Here is an 18,326-nt window from a genome sequence, read left to right on the forward strand (position 1 = left end):
CATTGAGTTCTATGCCAGTGAAATGGAAAACTTCTAAAGGAAGTGGCCAAATTCATCATCAACAGAGATCAAAACAGAAAAACACATTTCCCTAACACCTCACCCTTATTCAGGGGAAACGACTGCCCAGCACCCTTCTACCCACAGCTTTTTGTTTACAATGACATATTCAACATTCCCAAGTCCACCAGCAATGCAGGAAACACAGAAGATGCGGGTACAATCCCTGAGTTGGGAAGATCCCCTGGAGAAAGGAATGGCAACCCACCCCAGTATTCTTTCCTGGAGAAACCCATGGACAAAGGAGCCTAGAGGGCTACAGTCCAAAGGGTTGCAAAGAGTCAGACATGACTAAGAGGACACCCCCGCCAACACACACACACAAACAAGCATAAACTACCTAAAAAAGTAAAATAACTTCACCCTTCATGTAAAACAAGCACTATCAAGTTAATCCCCCCAAATTAACCAGAATCTAATATTATAATAACAATTATGCACAAAGCACAGTTTGCTGGCTCCTGTTTAAGATAAGAGGCTCTTAAAAACAAGACTGTCAGGTATTAGCTTAAAAATGGGCTCATCCAGAAGCTAGTGTGCTTCCCTGCTGCAGCAGCCTTCCCTCCCTATCACTCCTGGGCACCCAAGACACTGGTGTAAAGCACTTTTCAAGCTTAACTGGGCATAAGGATACCATGGGGGGCTCTTTAAGATGCAGCTTCTGATGAGGTTAACCAAGTATGGTGGGAAACACAGGCCATACTTTGGTACCCAGTATGCAGAGCACAGCCCACTGTGGACAGCACCTCTAAGGAAGACCACTCTTCTGTCAGGGTCTCAGCAGGGTCTATAGCCGTGAGTAGGGCACCAGTCTGCCCAGTTTACAAGGTTTACGATGAACGGGGATTGTTCTCGATCATAAACAACACCCAGTTCATAACAGTTCTGGATCTCTTTCCTCATCTCAATTTCCCTGGCTTCCTCTGCCCCGCATCCTCTGCTCTGTGATACAGGGGAAAGGGGGCTCTCCAACATAGAGACAAAGGGCTCTTAGGATGAAGAGAAACAGGAAATGTGCCCCAAAGTGGTTACACAGGCATCCAGTAGGCAGCCTGCACAGGAGAGCTCCTGCCAGCTCCTTACACCGTCCAGGGGCTTGAGTCAGTGGCGGGTGGGGGCATCTCCCTCAGTCACCTCCATCCACAACCTGGAACACAGCCTTCTCCCCATCCCTCTCCTGCCTCTAGGTACCAAGTACACTTTTGTCAGCGGCCAGTTTTCCTCCTCCTTTTGACATTTTAATCACACAGCTATTTTGCTGCTTAGAAACAACCATATAAGGAATATTTTTTAAAAAGGAATGGCAGAAATAAACCCAACTGGGCTTTATCTCCAGGCAGCAAAAGAGAGAAGGGCAGGGGTTACTTTTTATTTCTGAGTGTTTCAGTTGAAAATAATTATATATATATTTGAAAGTAATATTTGGGACACAGAACACCTGAGGCTACTTACTGCATTTAAGGTAGATCTTACATTTTTTTCACGACATCTGGACACTATGAAAAGTGACTCTCCTGTGTTATCAATCATTTTAGTTTTCTTTTGTTTTGTTTTTTAGCATCCTGAACTTTCACAGTAAAGGTTCCTGTCAATTTTATCTGATCTGGGTTTTCATCTCAATTGGGAAATGTTCACAACAAGAAGAGAAAAATAAAAAAGATGAGGAAGAGTATTTCTTTGGCAGGGCAGAGAGGGCAGGGGTGAGGGGGGCCTTTATCACTAAAGCAAATGTCATAAAGTCAAGTCAGTAAGAAACGGTAAACTCCAAAATTACAGTCTTGGATTTTTAAAGAGCACAATACCTATACGGAGCTTCCAAAGTCTGGCCCCTCTCTCTCCTGTACCCCCACAAGAAAGCACCATGGGGGAAGAAAAATGCACTTCGGGACTGAGAAAGGGGAAGACTTGGCCCCAGTTGACAGGATGGAGGGAACCTGGCTTTACCTCCATCTGCTTTACACAGTGTTGAGGCTGGGCAAGTGAACTGGCAGGACTGTCTATAGGGGCTGAGAGTCTCTTGGGGGGATTTCCTTTAAGGAAGGAGCCGGCTGATCAAATGACTGGGTCAGAAAGCCTCGGCCCAAGGGGAGAGCAATTTCAAGCACAGTATGTTGTTCTATCATCGGATTTCTCCAATGAGAAGCAGGGTAGAACCTATAAATAAAACCCTGAACTGCTACCTGAGAGGATTCAGCTCCAGGGAATGCCACCTGGGTACCAGGGGCTAATGTGGGGCAGGGCTCCAGGAGAGAAGAGCCAGCTACCCCAGCATCCGGAACTTTCCTGGTCAGGAGCACATGCCGTGCCCCTGGGGAACGTCCTAAAACTTCCAGAGACATTTTAACAAGGGCCTGGGGCCTTGTGTAAGGAGAGGTGGGCAACAAGTCAGTGAAATGAGTTATTACTGCTGTAACCTCATCATACCCAAAGACAAGCGAGGTCTGTGGAAATTCAGACTGTTAATTCTAAGGAAGAAAAAAACAGAAGGCTAGAGGGAAAAAATGGGTAATCTGCTGATGGTGAATGAAATACAACAGTTACCTGACACTCTCTCATTAAGCCTCCGTTGTCTTTCGAATAACTTATTTTTTGTTAAGAGTGACATGACTTAGGGACTGAACAACAATAACAACGTTGAGATGGGTAGACAGCCTTTATTCATTCATGCAATGCACAGGGGCCATGCAATGTAAATGTGCACTGCCACTAGAGCACTGAAATCTAGTAGGAAAATAACCAAAACGGAGCCATCCCCCTTTCAATAAAGCATTCTTGAAATAAATGTTGGCAAAGATTTGCAAGTCTCAGCTTGCAGTGTGCATGTTTATAGCATCATGAATACAATACATTCCCAGTTCAACAAAGCACCCTGAGCCATGTTTCCACTTTCTCCTAATTCACTTTGTCTGCCGTACTGTTCCTGTAATGTATCTGACTTTTCACGTATTACAGCATGAAAGTGAAAAGTGCTAAGTCTTAATTGCTCAGTCATGTCAGACTCTTGGAGACCCTATGGACTGTACTCCACCAGGTTCATCAGTCCATGGAACTCTCCAGGCAAGAATACTGCAGTGGGTTGCCATTCTCTTCTCCAGGGGATCTTCCCAACCCAGGGTTCAAACGCAGGTCTCCTGCATCGCAGGCAGACTCTTTACCATCTGAGCCACCAGGGAAGCCCTGGTGTATTACAGCATGGAAATGCATTAATTCACCTATTTACTCAACAAGTATCTGTTGCACAACCACTGTGCCAGGCACAGGGTGACAATAAGATGTGACAGGACTCCCCCGAAGCCCTCGGTTGAGGGGACAAGAGTCTTTATCACATCATCTGAATTTCATTTCAAAACACTTCAACATAAACAGTGCAATATAAATGTGTGTCCATTGGCTTTAATCTCCTGCCTGAGGGCAATTAGTTGTCTTAATCTATAATACAGACTCCTGGAGTAGTTAACTAGCTTCTAATCAAAGGCCACACACACAATAGTTAAGGCCACGGCAAGTCCCAGTCGGTCAGCTAGCTGTCCTTATCAGCAACCAGCACCATGGTAATTAGCACACTGGAGGTCAGAAATGGACTTTCACACAGATTAAATCACTGACTTTGTTAATTGGTATTATGGTTGTTGGAAATCTCTCTTCAGTGGTGAATTCATGGTATTTGAAGTATGAGGACTGATAAGAACTATCACAGAAACACTGGCCCATGTATGATCCAGGTAAGTCCACAGATGTGCACTGGCTTGATTTGATTGGTAAGTGGTTGGAGGTCCAGCTGCTGATTCCAGGAAATTATTTGGCCCCTGAGTCAAAATGTCATCATAAGAAATTCTGTCTGTGGGAGGCAGAACTCCAAAGATGTCACTCCAAGATTCCTGGGCCTTAATGATTGAATCAAACACAATTCAGGTATTGCTGTGAAGGAGTTCTGCAGGTGGGATTTAGAATTAAGGTTACTAACAAGGACCTACTGTGTAGCAGAGGGAACTCTGCTCAGTGTTACGTGGCAGTCTGGTTAGGAGGTGAGTTTGGGGGAGAATGGATACATGTGTATGTATGGCTGAGTCCCTTTGCTATCCGCCTGAAACTGTCACAACATTGTTAGGCTGAGTCTCTTTGCTATCCGCCTGAAATTGTCACAACATTGTTAATCAGCTATGCTGTGCTCACTTGCTCAGTCGTGTCTGACTCTTTGCAGCCCCATGGACTGTAGCCTGCCAGGCTCCTTATATTCCAACACAAAATAAAATGTTGTTTTTTGTTTTTAAATAAAGAATTAAGGTTACTAACCAGCTGACCTTAAACTAGAGAGATCATTCTGGATTGCTGGATGGGCCCCATGTAATCACATGAACCCTTAAAAGCAGAAGAGGAAGACTGAATTCAGTCTTCATCTCAAGAACACATGTTATGTTTCCTGGAGGGGGGTGTCAGAAACTTGCAGAAACTTTTTACAAGGGCTTGCAGCCTTGTGTAAGGAGAAAAGGGTAGCAAGTCAGTGCAATCTGAGTTAGAGGATGAGGGGAGATAGGGCCAAAGCAGTGGAGATGGTCAGAGAGACTCAGAGCATGCAAAGGAGTCAACCCTTCTGGACAGGGCATGAGGCTGGTTTTCAAGATGGAGGGAGGGGGCCACGAACAAAGGGATGCAGCCAGCCTCAAGATATATAGATGGACCCCCAGCCAAGAGCCAGCAAGCAAAGGAGGACCTCAGTATTACAGCCACATGGCACTGAACTCAGCCAACCTGAATGAGTTCGGGAATACTTCATCTTCTGAGCCCCAGAAAGGAACGCAGGCCCACCAGCATCTTCCACTGAGCCTTGTGAAACCGAGACCAGAGATACAACTGTGCCAGGAGGTACCTGGACTTCTGACCTACAGAACTGTGAGATAATTTGTTTTAAGCTGCTGCGTTTGCAGTAATTTCTAATGGCAATAGTAGAAAACTAACATATTGTCCATAAAATGCTGCCATGCTTGCTACAGGTAAACACTGAATGCAAAGTGCCACCAGAACACTACCCCCTCCCCCCAAAAGGACAGAGCTGGAACTTTATTAGGCATATGAAACAGACTGTATGACTGCATTGTGCCAGCCTGCTAATAAACTTATAAATGGGCAGAATGCCACCTGAGCCTTATTTTCATTCATACCTGAGTGAGTTTATAATGAGGAAATCTGTGGCCCTCACCTTTACTTTGGAGAAGGCAATGGCACCCCACTCCAGTACTCTTGCCTGGAAAATCCCATGGATGGAGGAGCCTGGTAGGCTACGGTCCATGGGTCACTGAGAGTCGGACACGACTGAGCGACTTCACTTTCACTTTCACTTTTCCCTTTCATGCACTGGAAAAGGAAATGGCAACCCACTCCAGTATTCTTGCCTGGAGAATCCTAGGGACGGCGGAGCCTGATGGGCTGCCGTCTATAGGGTCGCACAGAGTCGGACACGACTGAAGTGACTTAGCAGCAGTAGCAGCACCTTTACTTTGGCCACCTGATGCGAAGAGCCGACTCACCGGAAAAGACCCTGATGCTGGGAAAGATTGAAGGCAGGAAGAGAAGGGGGCGACAGAGGAATTAGATGGTTGGGTACATCACCAACTCAATAGACACGAGTTTGAGCAAACTCCAGGATACAGTGAAGAACAGGGAAGCCTGGCATGCTGCAGTCCATGGGGTCACAAAGAGTCAGACACAACTTAGCAACTGAATACCACCACCACCTTCTATAACTACTGGTTGCAATTATAACTTACCATAAAGAATCTAAACCTAAATGCTGATTAAGAATCATTAACCAAACCGTCCCAAATAAATGATTAACCACAAATCTTGGTTTTAAGGTGTCCCTGGAGAAAGAACTGAGACTTTCCTGGAGTGACAATTTTAACTTCTCTAAGGAACTAGGACATTTCGTGACATTGTACAGGAGGCAGTGATCCAGACCATCCCCAAGAAAAACAAATGCAAAAAGGCAAAATGGTTGTCTGAGGAGGCCTTACAAATAGCTATGAAAAGAAAAGAAGTGAAAGGCAAAAGAGAAAAGGGAAGATGCACCCATTTGAATGCAGATTTCCAAAGAATAGCAAGGAGAGATAAGAAAGCCTTCCTCAGCAATCAATGCAAATAGAGGAAAACAGTAGAATGGGAAAGACTAGAGATCTCTTCAAGAAAATAAGAGATAGCAAGGGAACATTTCATGCCAAGATGGGCTTGATAAAGGACAGAAATGGTATGGACCTAACAGAAGCAGAAGATATTAAGAAGAGGTGGCAAGAATACATAGAAGAACTGTACAAAAAAGATCTTCACGACCCAGATAATCACGATGGTGTGATCACTCACCTAGAGCCAGACACCCTGGAATGCGAAGTCAAGTAGGCCTTAGGAAGCATCACTATGAACAAAGGTAGTGGAGGTGATGGAATTCCAGTTGAGCTATTTCAAATCCTAAAAGATGATGCTGTGAAAGTGCTGCACTCAATATGCCAGCAAATTTGGAAAACTCAGCAGTGGCCACAGGATGGGAGAAGGTCAGTTTTCATTTTGATCCCAAAGAATGGCAGTGTCAAAGAATGTTCAAACTACCACACAATTGCACTCATCTCACATGCTAGCAATGTGATGCTCAAAATTCTCCAAGCCAGGCTTCAACAGTACGTGAACCATGAACTTCCAGATGTTCAAGTTGGATTTAGAAAAGCCAGAGGAACCAGAGATCAAATTGCCAACATGTGTTGGATCATCGGAAAAGCAAGAGAGTTCCAGAAAAACATCTACTTTTGCTTTATTGACTATGCCAAAGCCTTTGACTGTGTGGATCACAATAAGCTGTGGAAAATTCTTAAAGAGATGGGAATACCAGACCACCTGACCTGTCTCCTGAGAAATCTGTATGCAGGTTAGGAAGCAACAGTTAAAACTGGACATGGAACAACAGACTGGTTCCAAATCAGGAAAGGAGTTACGCCAAGGCTGTATATTGTCACCCTGTTTATTTAACTTACACACAGAGTACATCATGAGAAATGCTGGACTGGATGAAGCACAAGCTGGAATCAAGATTGCTGGGAGAAATATCAATAACCTCAGATACGCAGATGACACCACATTTATGGCAGAAAGCGAAGAACTAAAGAACCTCTTGATGAAAGTGAAAGAGGACAGTGAAAAAGCTGACTTAAAACTCAACGTTCAGAAAACTAAGATCATGGCATCTGGTCCCATCACTTCATGGCAAATAGATGGGGAAACAGTGAGAGACTTTATTTGGGGGGGCTCCAAAATCACTGTAGATGGTGACTGCAGCCATGAAATAAAAAGACGCTTGCTTCTTGGAAGAAAAGTTATGACCAACCTAGACAGCGTATTAAAAAGCAGAGACATTACTTTGCCAACAAAGATTCGCCTAGTCAAAGCTATGGTTTTTCCAGTAGCCATGTATGGATGTGAGAGTTGGACTATAAAGAAAGCTGAGCGCCAAAGAGTTGATGCTTTTAATTGTGGTGTTGGAGAAGACTCTTGAGAGTCCCTTGGACAGCAAGGAGATCCAACCAGTCCATCCTAAAGGAAATCAGTCCTGAATGTTCATTGGAAGGACTGATGTTGAAGTTGAAACTTCAACTGATGCGAAGAACTGACACATTTGCAAAGACCCTGATGCTGGGAAAGATTGAAGGGAGGAGGAGAAGGGGACGACAGAGGATGACATGGTTAGACAGCATCACTGACTCAATGGACATGAGTTTGAGTAAACTCCGGGAGTTCGTGATGGACAGGGAGGCCTGGCGTGCTGCAGTCCATGGGGTCGCAAAGAGGTGGACACGACTGAGCAACTGAACTGAACTGAAGGAACTAGGAGAGGAGCCCATAAGAGGAAGGGGTTCTCCTCATATTCACATTAGCAGGAGACAAGCCCTGGGTTGCATGATAGTATCAAGACTCCAGAAACAAGGAGGCAGGGTCCTCATGAACTTTCTTTCCCTGAGGGTTCAGAGCAGTCGTGTTCAAAGCGTGGTCCCTGGACCAGCAGCAACAGAATCACCTAGGATCTTGTTAGAAATGCAAACTCTCAGCCTTACCTCAGGTGATCTGATTCTGATGCTTTTGTTTGAAAACCAAATTATACAAGAATTTGGGTTAATTATACAAGAACTTATCCTCGCCTTGAGGCAGCTTCCAATCAAATAAGAAGATTAGGCAGAAAGAGCAGCCCTGGATAAGAAACTTTATGAGTTTAGTTAGACTAGGTTAAAAGTTTATCCTTGGATGTTAGTTACAACCTCAATGCTGCTGCTGCTGCTGCCGCCGCTAAGTCGCTTCAGTCGGGTCTGACTCTGCGCGGCCCCATAGACGACAGCCCACCAGGCTTCGCCATCCCTGGGACTCTCCAGGCAAGAACACTGGAGTGGGTTGCCATTTCCTTCTCCAATGCATGAAAGTGAAAAGTGAAAGTGAAGTCGCTCAATCGTGTCCAACTCTTAGTGACCCCATGGACTGCAGTCTACCAGGCTCTTCTGTCCATGGGATTTTCCAGGCAAGAGTACTGGAGTGGGTTGCCATTGCCTTCTCCATACAACCTCACTAGCTTATACTGAAACCATTAAGAGATCAGTGAGCTACCAGTACACACCTAGTTGCTGGTATTGTTTAGTTGCTAAGTCATGTCCAAATTGTTATGATCCCATGGACTGGAGCCTGCCAGGTTCCTTCTGTCCATGGGACTTCCCGGGCAAGAATACTAGAGTGGGTTGCCATTTCCTTCTTTCGAGGATATTCCCAGCCCAGAGATTGAACCTCTATCTCCTGCATTGGCAGGCGGTTTCTTTACCACTAAATAACCAGGGACACATCTGGTAGAATGGCTAAAAAATTTTTTTTTAATTTGATGATTAAGACCTGCTCATGAGGATGCAGATCAATAGGAACCCTCCTACACTGCTGGTGGGAATGCAAAATGGTACAACCACTTTGGAAAACAGCTGGCATTTTCATATAAAATTAAACATAATACACTTAACAAGTCATGAAGCAATTCCACAACTAGGTATTGATTCAAGATAAATGAAAACACATATTTACTCAAAAACCTGTATGCACATATTTATAGCAATTTTACTCATGAACAACAAAAAAAACCCTGAAAGCTATTCAAATGTCCTCCAATTGATGAATGGATAAACTATGGCATATTCATGCAGTAAATTAATACTCAGTAATTATTAATTGGATAACTAAGTGTTATTAATACCAATTAAAAGTAAAGAGGTAAGACACAAAACTGTAAATCAACTATACTTCAATAAAAATAAATTGAAAAAAGAGGTTTTGATACCCACACTACAACATGGATGAATTTCAGAAGTATTATGCTTAGCAAAAGAAGTCAGATTCAAAAGGCTGGATAATGCATGCTTCTATTGATACGACATTCTGGAAAAGACAAACTATAGGTTTGGAGAACATCAGTGATTCCCAGGCAGTAAGGGTTGACTACAAAGAGGCAGAATGAGGGAGTATTTTGGGATGAGGGAACTGTTCTGTGCTTGATAGTGGTGGTGCTTATACAACTCTGTGTATTTGCCAAAGCTCATAGAACAAAAATAATTTTATTCTACATAAATAAAAAATAATCCAAAAAAAATTAATTAAAATAGAGGAGGCCTGACAGAGGGTGTCATTCTGTGTAGGGGAGTGACTAAAACTGCTTGAAACCTCCACTCTGGGTGAACAGTTCCGACTCACTGAGAGAGAGAATTAGCCAGAGGCCATCCCTAGCATCTGTCATCCCCTTCCACCTTGGTAAGAGAGACTTGATTTTTAACGGGTCACTGTTTTAAAAAGTACCCAATACCTGTAAAAAACAGAAGAGATCACAGGGGATTGCGCTTCAGCAGGGTGCTGGGGGCTGTTTATCTAGAGCCGACTCTCTAGACTATCTCACTGCTTAGGTGTGTACTCGTGATTGACTTCCTCTCATCTGGACTATTTTCCAGCTCTGCAAATTGCAAAAAAAACTGAGAGCAATGCAAATGAATTTTGTCTTGCAGAGATTATAAATCTCTTTAATCCAGATTCTCATTTAAACTGGTCTTAACGTCTTACTTGTTCCTGCCTTAATGAATGAGCTAAATAAAACTGTTGACACAGGACCTTTTTATACTTGCATGTCGTATTTTTGTCTTTTTGAAAATTATACTTGAGCAGCACAGCATATTAAATGAATAAAAGGCTGCATTTTCTAGCCTCTTTGGCAGCCACTGAGAGGAAAGCGAGTGCTGGGTGGGGTTTCAAGAAAGACTGTTTAATGGGAGCTGACCCAGCTGGGAGAAGCCCCCTTTTTGCTCTCCTCTTTCCTCGTCCTGGCAGAAAGGCTGACATGTCTGCTAGTACTCAGCAACCCTACTGGACTTTGAAGTGACCTTGTAATAAGAGGGCGTTAATAGCCCCCCCAAAGCTGGTCCAAGCCCCAACTGCTAGAATCTGTACACATTACTTCATTCGGAAAAATGGTCCGTGTGGCTGTGGTTAATGATTCTGAGATGAAGGCATCATTCTGTATTATCCCATGTGAGCGGGCCCCAAATGCATTCACAAGTATCTTTACAAAAGAAAGGTGAAGGGGCATTAGACCATCACACAGAGAAGGCCATGTGAGACGGAGACGGGGACAGAATGGAATGATACAGCCAAAATTCAGGAACACTGAGAGTATCAGAAGCTAAAAGAGGCAAAGACAAGATTCTCCCCAGAGCCTCCACAGGGGCTGCAATTCTGCTGATACCTTGATTTCTGGGATAATCAATTGCTGTTGTCCTAAGCCACCAGGTTGGTGGTAACCTGTTACAGCAGACACAAGCCGGCAGACTGGTACCCTGAAGACCACTTGAACTCACCAAGGCCCAGTGCCACGTCCCTCTGGACCGTTAACTAGCGAGAGAAATACACTTTTATCTTGTTTAAGCTATTAGGTATTTGATTTTTTTTTTTGAAGTCAAACTTAATCCTAATATACAGTGACATACCGGGATCATGAGTTCATGGCCCCAGCCTCACATTGCCCCAGTTGGTCCATTATATTGGTTGTTCTGCAATCTGAGTAAGGTCGAGAATTAAATGAAGACTTGAAAAATGCCAAACTCAAAGTATCAGTACAACTGCGTTACTGTTAAGTTTGCACCACTGGGCATAATCAGGGAATATGTCTAGTTGAAAATTTTTAATTTTTTAAAAATGTGGCATATCAGAGTATCTGACTAACTTTGTGATTCCTATTTGAAATAGGTAATTTTCAGTTTTAAGTCAAATTTACTTTTTTAATATATTTTTTATTACTTTATAAATTGGAGTAGAGCTGATTTATAATACCATGCTTGTTTCAGGTGTGTAGCATAGTAATTCAGGTTTTTTTGTCAACTGTATTCCATTTTAGGTTATTATGTCCATCTCTTTTGTGACCCCACGGGCTGTCCATGGGATTTTCCAGGCAAAAATATTGGAGTGGGTTGCCATTTCCTTCTCTAGAGGATCTTCCCAACCCAGGGATCGAACCCATGTCTTCTGCACCACAGGCAGTCTTTATTGTCTGAGCCACCAGGGATAGAATATAGTTCCTGTGTATACATTAAATCTTTGTTGCTGATCTATTTTTATGTATAGTAGTTTGTGTCCCATAATTTAATTTATCCCTACTTTATCCCTCTTCCTCACTCCTTTCCCATGCAGTAACCATAAGTTTGTTTTCTATGCCTGGGAGTCTGTTTCTGTCTTGTATATAGATTCATTTGTGTCATTTAGTAAGTGACATCACACAGTATTTATCTTTCTCTGACATTTCACTAAGCATAATATTCTCTAGATCCATCCACATTTTTGCAAATGGTCGTATTTCATTCTTTTTTGTGGCTGAGTAATATTCCTGTGTGTGTGTGTGACATCTTCTTGAGCCAATCATCTCTTGGTAGGTAACTGGGTTGTTTCCATGTCTTGGCTATTGTAAATAGTGCTACTGTGAACATCAGGGTGCATGTACCTTTTCAAATTGAAGTTTTTGCTTTTTCCAGGTATATATGCCCAGGAGTGGAATTACTGGATCATATGGTAGTTCTATTTTTAGTTTTGTAAGGAATTTTCATACTGTTTTCCACAGTGTCTGAAGCAATTTACATTCCCACTAACAATGTATGAAGGTTCCCTTTTCTCCACACCCTCTCCAGTATTTATTATTTGCAGTTTTTGATGACTGCCATTCTACAGGTGACAATACCACATTGTGGTTTTGATTTGCATTTCTCTAATAATTAGTGATGTTGAGCATCTTTTCATGCGCCTGTTGGCCATCTGTATATCTTCTTTGGAAAAATATCTTTCCAGGTCTTCTGCCCATTTTTTACTAGGTTGATTTTTTTTATATTGAGTTATATAAGCTGTTTGATATGTATGGTTTTAAATTAGATTATAAACATAAGATTTATAAGTTGAATTTAAGGGCTATGAAAAGCCTTGTTTAAAATTATTAACTACAGTATATTGAACAGTAATTTGAAACTTTCATCATCTGTACACAAAGTGCTATTCTCAGACATCAAAAGGCCCCTTTTACCAATGGGCTCTTCAGTGTATAAAGTCAGTCTCTCACTTTCAAAATGCTCACTGGAAGGAATTCAAGATGGAAGGAAGGAAAGAGGGAGAGAGAGAGAAAGAGAAAAAAGAATTCCCTTAATTCCAAGTCCACCACAAGCCACCCACAGCTCCCAGCTGGCCAACAAAGCTAGCGATCATTCATTTCTGATTCCCCAGCTGAATTCTAGAACCTTCCATGTGCCACCACAGTCCTCACTGTCATCGTTGTTGTACCTGTCAGGATCTGCAGGGAACTCTTCCACATTCCTCACACCTGTACAGAGGAGACACTTTGCTCTGAGACCCTATATCTGAGGTCAGGAGAAGCCTGCCATCTTGCTGTGTATGGTCAGAGGCTGGTATGTCAGGCCACACACGAGTGGCCTATAACAGTCCCGGAGAGCCAGGTCAGGCAAGGTTTCTGAGCTTGAGGCAAACGTCCTTCTCTGACCTCTATGCTGAGGAGCTCATACTTGAATGCACGTGGTTCCCATTATCTGAAATACCTCTTGAAAACATCAGGAACCTAAGAGGGCAGCAGCTAAGTGATATTTGGGGGCTCAGCTATTATCTCTTTCTAGTTTGCCCAGGACAAGTTGCACTCACAGATGACATAGGTAACCCATGACATCACTGCCGAGGAGCCAGATGAAGAGTCACAGGCAGAGTTCCTTCCCTCCCGATACAGCTGCCACCCTGGTAATGGCGGAGACAGTCACAGCCCTCTCAGCTCCAACGTTCATCTTCCTACTAGTTAGTGTCTTGGGTTCAGGACACAGCAGAGGGAAGGGCTTCCACATTAACTCAGTTACATCCAATTCTTTATGTATTTTCCTTGTCCATCAGCAATCACAATTTCACCTTAGTCTCAAAACCTGTTCAACATTAACTTCGGAATTCCTATAACACACTGATTTAATACAATAAAAAGAGTGACTCTAGATTTCTTTAGAAACAACTCTAACAGGCTGTCACACTAACCTCCAGCTTAGCACTCGCTAACCATTACCCAAGTCAACCACAGGCCATACTAAATTATCCCACTAACCCTCCCTCCGCCCCTATTCCAAAGACGACTCCTGTGGATGTGAACATTCCAGGAGGCAGAGAGCTGCTTGTCCCACCACATTCCCACTCATCACGGGGTGTACTCTCAGAGTCCCTGGGCCACCTTCCACATAGCCTCAAAATTCTTAAAACATTTGGCCAAAGAAGAATGCAACAAGTCCCTAACCTGCCTCAAGTCAAAGATAAAAGCTTCAAAAGTTCAGAGTTTCAACCTGTTGCACATTTATACCTCAACATGCAATATGCACATTAATTAACTAATATAAATTAATTTATATTAATTTTGAATAATCGGGGGGGGGGAAGCTTACTTTAAGATACAAATTAAAAGTTAACAGTATGCCCCAAAATAATAATAGCTACTAGAAATTTTAACTTTTAAGTGTTCACTTTTTATGTAAACCCAACCATGTACAAAGGCAAAGTCAGAAAGCAGCCTCTTTTTTAAAGAACTTAAAATATTTTAAAGTACTTTGTGTATGTGTGTGCATGCGCATACTCAAGTCATGTCCAACTCTTGGTGACCCCGGGGACTGTAGCCCTCCAGGCTCCTCTGTCCATGGGATTTCCCAGGCAAGAATCCTGGAGTGGGTTGCCAATTCCTACTCCAGGGGATCTTCCCAACCCAGGGATCAAACCGGTGCTTCCTGACTCCTGCACTGGCAGGCAAATTCTTTACCACTAGCGCAACCTGGGAACCCCCTAAAGTACTTTAGCTACTAGGTATCTCGAAAGAAACAGATGTTTCTGGAACACAGGAATCCTACTGCATTTACCACACGGTGGCGCTACTTCAATGCTAATTTCAGACAAAATCCAGAAGGGTGTTTCTTCACCAGCAAGAAAATAATGCTTGCACCCTTTAGGAGTTAGGAGCTTGAAGTCTGAAAAAAAGTTTTTAAGGTTTCAGGCAACATACATATAGTTAACAGTCTATATGGAGAAAATAAAACCACTCAGGCAGCAACTCTGCCCCTACTTTAGGCTGGACCTAACAGCATTCTGACACTTTCGCTTGGCAAAGACTGATCCGTCTAAGAGCCAACAAGGCAACATGTGTGATAGAAGGTCTGAGTGCCTGAGTTAGGTGCCTCACAGTGCAACACTGAATGTCACCTACCCATGAATCTATACTGATATAAATAAGTAAGTGAGGAAGAGGACAAGAGCCGCCCAGGCAGAAAAATTCCAAATAATCTATGTTAGTATTCTACTCACAAAGAGGGGAGCCTAACTCCCCACCCTTCACGGAAGGCTCACACAGCAACTTCCTTCCAGAGGGTAGCGGATGGAGAAGGACGTAAGAAAAGTAATTTGACTGCAGAGAAACCTGGCCACCACTGCCTTGGCCAGGTGACCAAAGTTAACAAAAGCCCTGCTAAGTCATGTTGAAATGTCAACACAACATGATAAGAAGGGCACTTTACCTCTGTGGTCCTCCTCCCTTAAATCCCGTAACTTCAGTCTAATCATGAGAAGCATCAGACAAATCCCAAAAGAAGGGCATCCTACAAAACATAGGAACAGTAGGCTCAGAACTGCCATGGTCATCAAAACCAAGGAATGTCTGGGAAACTGTCAGAGCCAATGGAGCCTAAAGAGACACGATAAATGTCATATGGTATCCTTGAACAAGATCCTGGATATTAGTTATAAGCTAAGGAAATATGAAGTATAGACTTCAGTTAATAATAATGTGTCAGGGACTTCCCTGGTGGTCCAGTGGTTAGGAATCCACCTGCCAAGCAGGGGACACGGGTTCAATCCTTGGTCTGGGAAGATCCTACGTGCTGCGGGGCAACTAAGCCCGCACGCCGCAATACTGAGCCCATGTGCCACAGCTACTGAAGCCCGAGTGCCTAGAGCCCATGTCCGCAACAAGAGAAGCCACAGCAATGAGAAGCCATCACATCACAATCAGAGTAGCCCCCACTCCCACAACTAGAGGAAGTCCAAGTGCAGCAAGGAAGACCAGCACAGCTCATAAAAAGCCTGCTAATAATAATATATAAGGCCCCCACTCCCGCAACTAGAGGAAGTCCAAGTGCAGCAAGGAAGACCAGCACAGCCCATAAAAAGCCTGTTAATAATAATATATAAGTATGAGAGGTGGATCAAATGGTAAAAAATCTGCCTGCAACGCAGGAGGACCTGGGTTCGATCCCTGGGTCAGGAAGATCCCCTGCAGAAGGAAATGGCAACCCACACCAGTATCCTTGCCTGGAGAATTCCATGGACAGAGGAGCCTGGAGGGCTCTAGTCCATGGGGTCGCAAAGAGCCAGACACAACTGAGTGACACTTTCACGAGATCATTAGCTGTGACAATATATCATACTACTATAATATACTATGCTAATGATAAAAGAAAGTGGGCATGCGGTGGTATACAGGAACTCTGAATTAGCTTTACAATTTTTCTATAAATCAAAAATGATCCCAAAATAATTTTTTTTTAATAAACTTTTTTTTCCTAAGGCTCAAATGGTAACTAAGAGAAGCCTTCACACACAGGAGAATGCTTTCAGCTTCTGTATTAAGTAACTTAGGCTGTATTCCCAACAATCCCTTGAAATCCACCAAAGAGGAGGGTAGTTACAGCCTGGAGGGTGTTCCCCCAAACTGCATACGGTGAATCCCAATGTACTCCAGCATGTGACTGTATTTGGAGATTGAACCTTGAGAGAGCCGATTAAGGTAAAATGAGGCCACTGAGGTAGACCCTAATTCAATCCGAGTGCTGTCCTTACAAGAGAAAATGTGGACAAAGAGACGCCAGGGCTGCACACACAGAAAGACCATGTGAGGACAAAGGGAGAAGGTGGCCATCTGGGAGCCAAGGACAGAAGCTGCAGGAGAAACCAAACCTGCGAGCACTTTGATCTCAGACTTCCAGCCTCCAGACCTATGAGAAAATTAATTTCTGTTGTTTAAGCGACCCACTCTGGGGTACTTTTCATGGCAGCCCTAGCCACCTAATACAAAGGTGAAGCAGAAAAGCACTGCTTCCCCAAAGGTCAAGTGAAGGGCGTAAGTGAGCATACAGAGCTTAGGGGCTTCTGTGCCAAGGGTACCTTTTGAGAGGCATCTAACATAGGCTGCTGGTTCTGGGCAGCAACTAAGTGAAGTGGAGATGACCTGGGCTTTGGACTCAGGTTGACTGAAGTGCAAGCTCCAGCTAGTCATTAAGGAGCTATGCAACCTTCTGGCTAGTTATCTAACCCCTTGGGTCTTTCTATCAACTGTAAGTGGGATCGGTGCCTACACTTCAGGGTTAAAAATGTTTACCAAGGGTCGAGTACATGGTGAGTACTGAATAAATACTAAGTTTCCATTCTGTCCTTCCTTTCCTCTAAGGCAAAAGTCCGGTTGACAAACTATGGTCTGGGACTAAATCTGACCCGTTGCATGCTTTTATAAATAAAATGTTGTTGGAACATGGCCATGACTATTCATGAAGGGATTGGCTATGGCTGAGCTGTGCTATAGCGAGAGGTGAGTGGTTACAATACAGACCATATGGCCCTCAAAGCCTAAAATACCTGCTATCTGGCCTTTAACAGAGTTTGTTGATTCCACTCTGTTGTCAATGACCCTATTTCTAAAAGCTGACAGACACTTGTCATTCCTTATCATACCTGAACTTCCCAGCATCTGCCACAGATGCCCTGTCTTGAGATCCTTCCTCCTCCCTGGAGGCCAGCAGTCTGAGCTCAGGCTCTGCACTTCCAACTCCCTGGTGCTCCTCACAAGCAAGACTCTTCCTGAAACACACAAGCTTTGAGATATTCCAAGTCACACCCCACTGGCCAGCCTGCTTATGCATTCCACACTGCAGTTAATGACACCAGCACCTATGCCTGTGGCTGCAACAGAAATAGCACGACTAGGAATCCCAGGACTGGGGTTGAAATTCCACCTGTCAGAGCCTTACCTAAAATATGAGAATAATGATGACTTCCTTGGAGACCCCATAACAATTAAATATGGAGAAAATGTAAATAAAGCCACTAGTGCAACAAGAATTTTTTGACTCTAGATCTATCTTAGCAACCCAAGCAAGCTTCCCAATTGTGGTGAAAAGAATTTGTTACAGGATGTGTTGAAACATGGATCCCCCGGCTCTCTGACTACAGGGCAGTTTGGGGCAGTACTCCAAGGGACAGTCCATTTACCTCATGGCTGGACAAATATATCCTGTATGTGCCATGATATGAAAAGGGCTCGCAAGTGCTGCCCCTGGACCATTTTGTACTTTTCTTCTCTATAGACTCCTTTTCCTAAAATTTTCTCAAATGGACCTCCACCTCCCTATATCCTCCTCCTCTGTCACTGCCAAGGTTTCAGCCACTACACATCCTTTGAGCCATTAGTCTCCCAACCAGTCTCCTCTACACCAAGATGGCCTGAACAAAATAGTTACTCACTATCCCAACCAAAATCTATTATAATAATCTAAAATAAACGACCCAAAATCTATTATTTAATTCCTCTACTTTATATTTATTTATTGGGTGCACTGGGTCTTCACTGCAGTATGTGGGCTCTTAGCTGTGGTGTATGGGCTTTC

The 18,326-nt window shown here is 43.6% G+C and overlaps 1 protein-coding gene and 1 long non-coding RNA gene across 13 annotated transcripts in view; both read right to left on the minus strand.

Moving 5' to 3' along the window:
• The window catches only part of TANC1 (tetratricopeptide repeat, ankyrin repeat and coiled-coil containing 1), a 327,768-nt gene that overhangs the window by 97,678 nt on the left and 211,764 nt on the right, over nucleotides 1-18,326 (minus strand). The gene's annotated exons all lie outside the window — the stretch shown is intronic.
• Nucleotides 1,590-5,222, minus strand: LOC145542932 (uncharacterized). The gene is made up of 2 exons (XR_014080277.1): nucleotides 4,304-5,222; nucleotides 1,590-3,218 (listed from the first exon to the last, which is right to left on the minus strand). It is a non-coding gene; the product is annotated as an uncharacterized LOC145542932 (long non-coding RNA).

The sequence above is a fragment of the Giraffa tippelskirchi genome, chromosome 3, assembly GCF_054371585.1.
Source record: "Giraffa tippelskirchi isolate mGirTip1 chromosome 3, T2T-mGirTip1v1.2.pri, whole genome shotgun sequence".
NCBI lineage: Eukaryota > Metazoa > Chordata > Mammalia > Artiodactyla > Giraffidae > Giraffa > Giraffa tippelskirchi.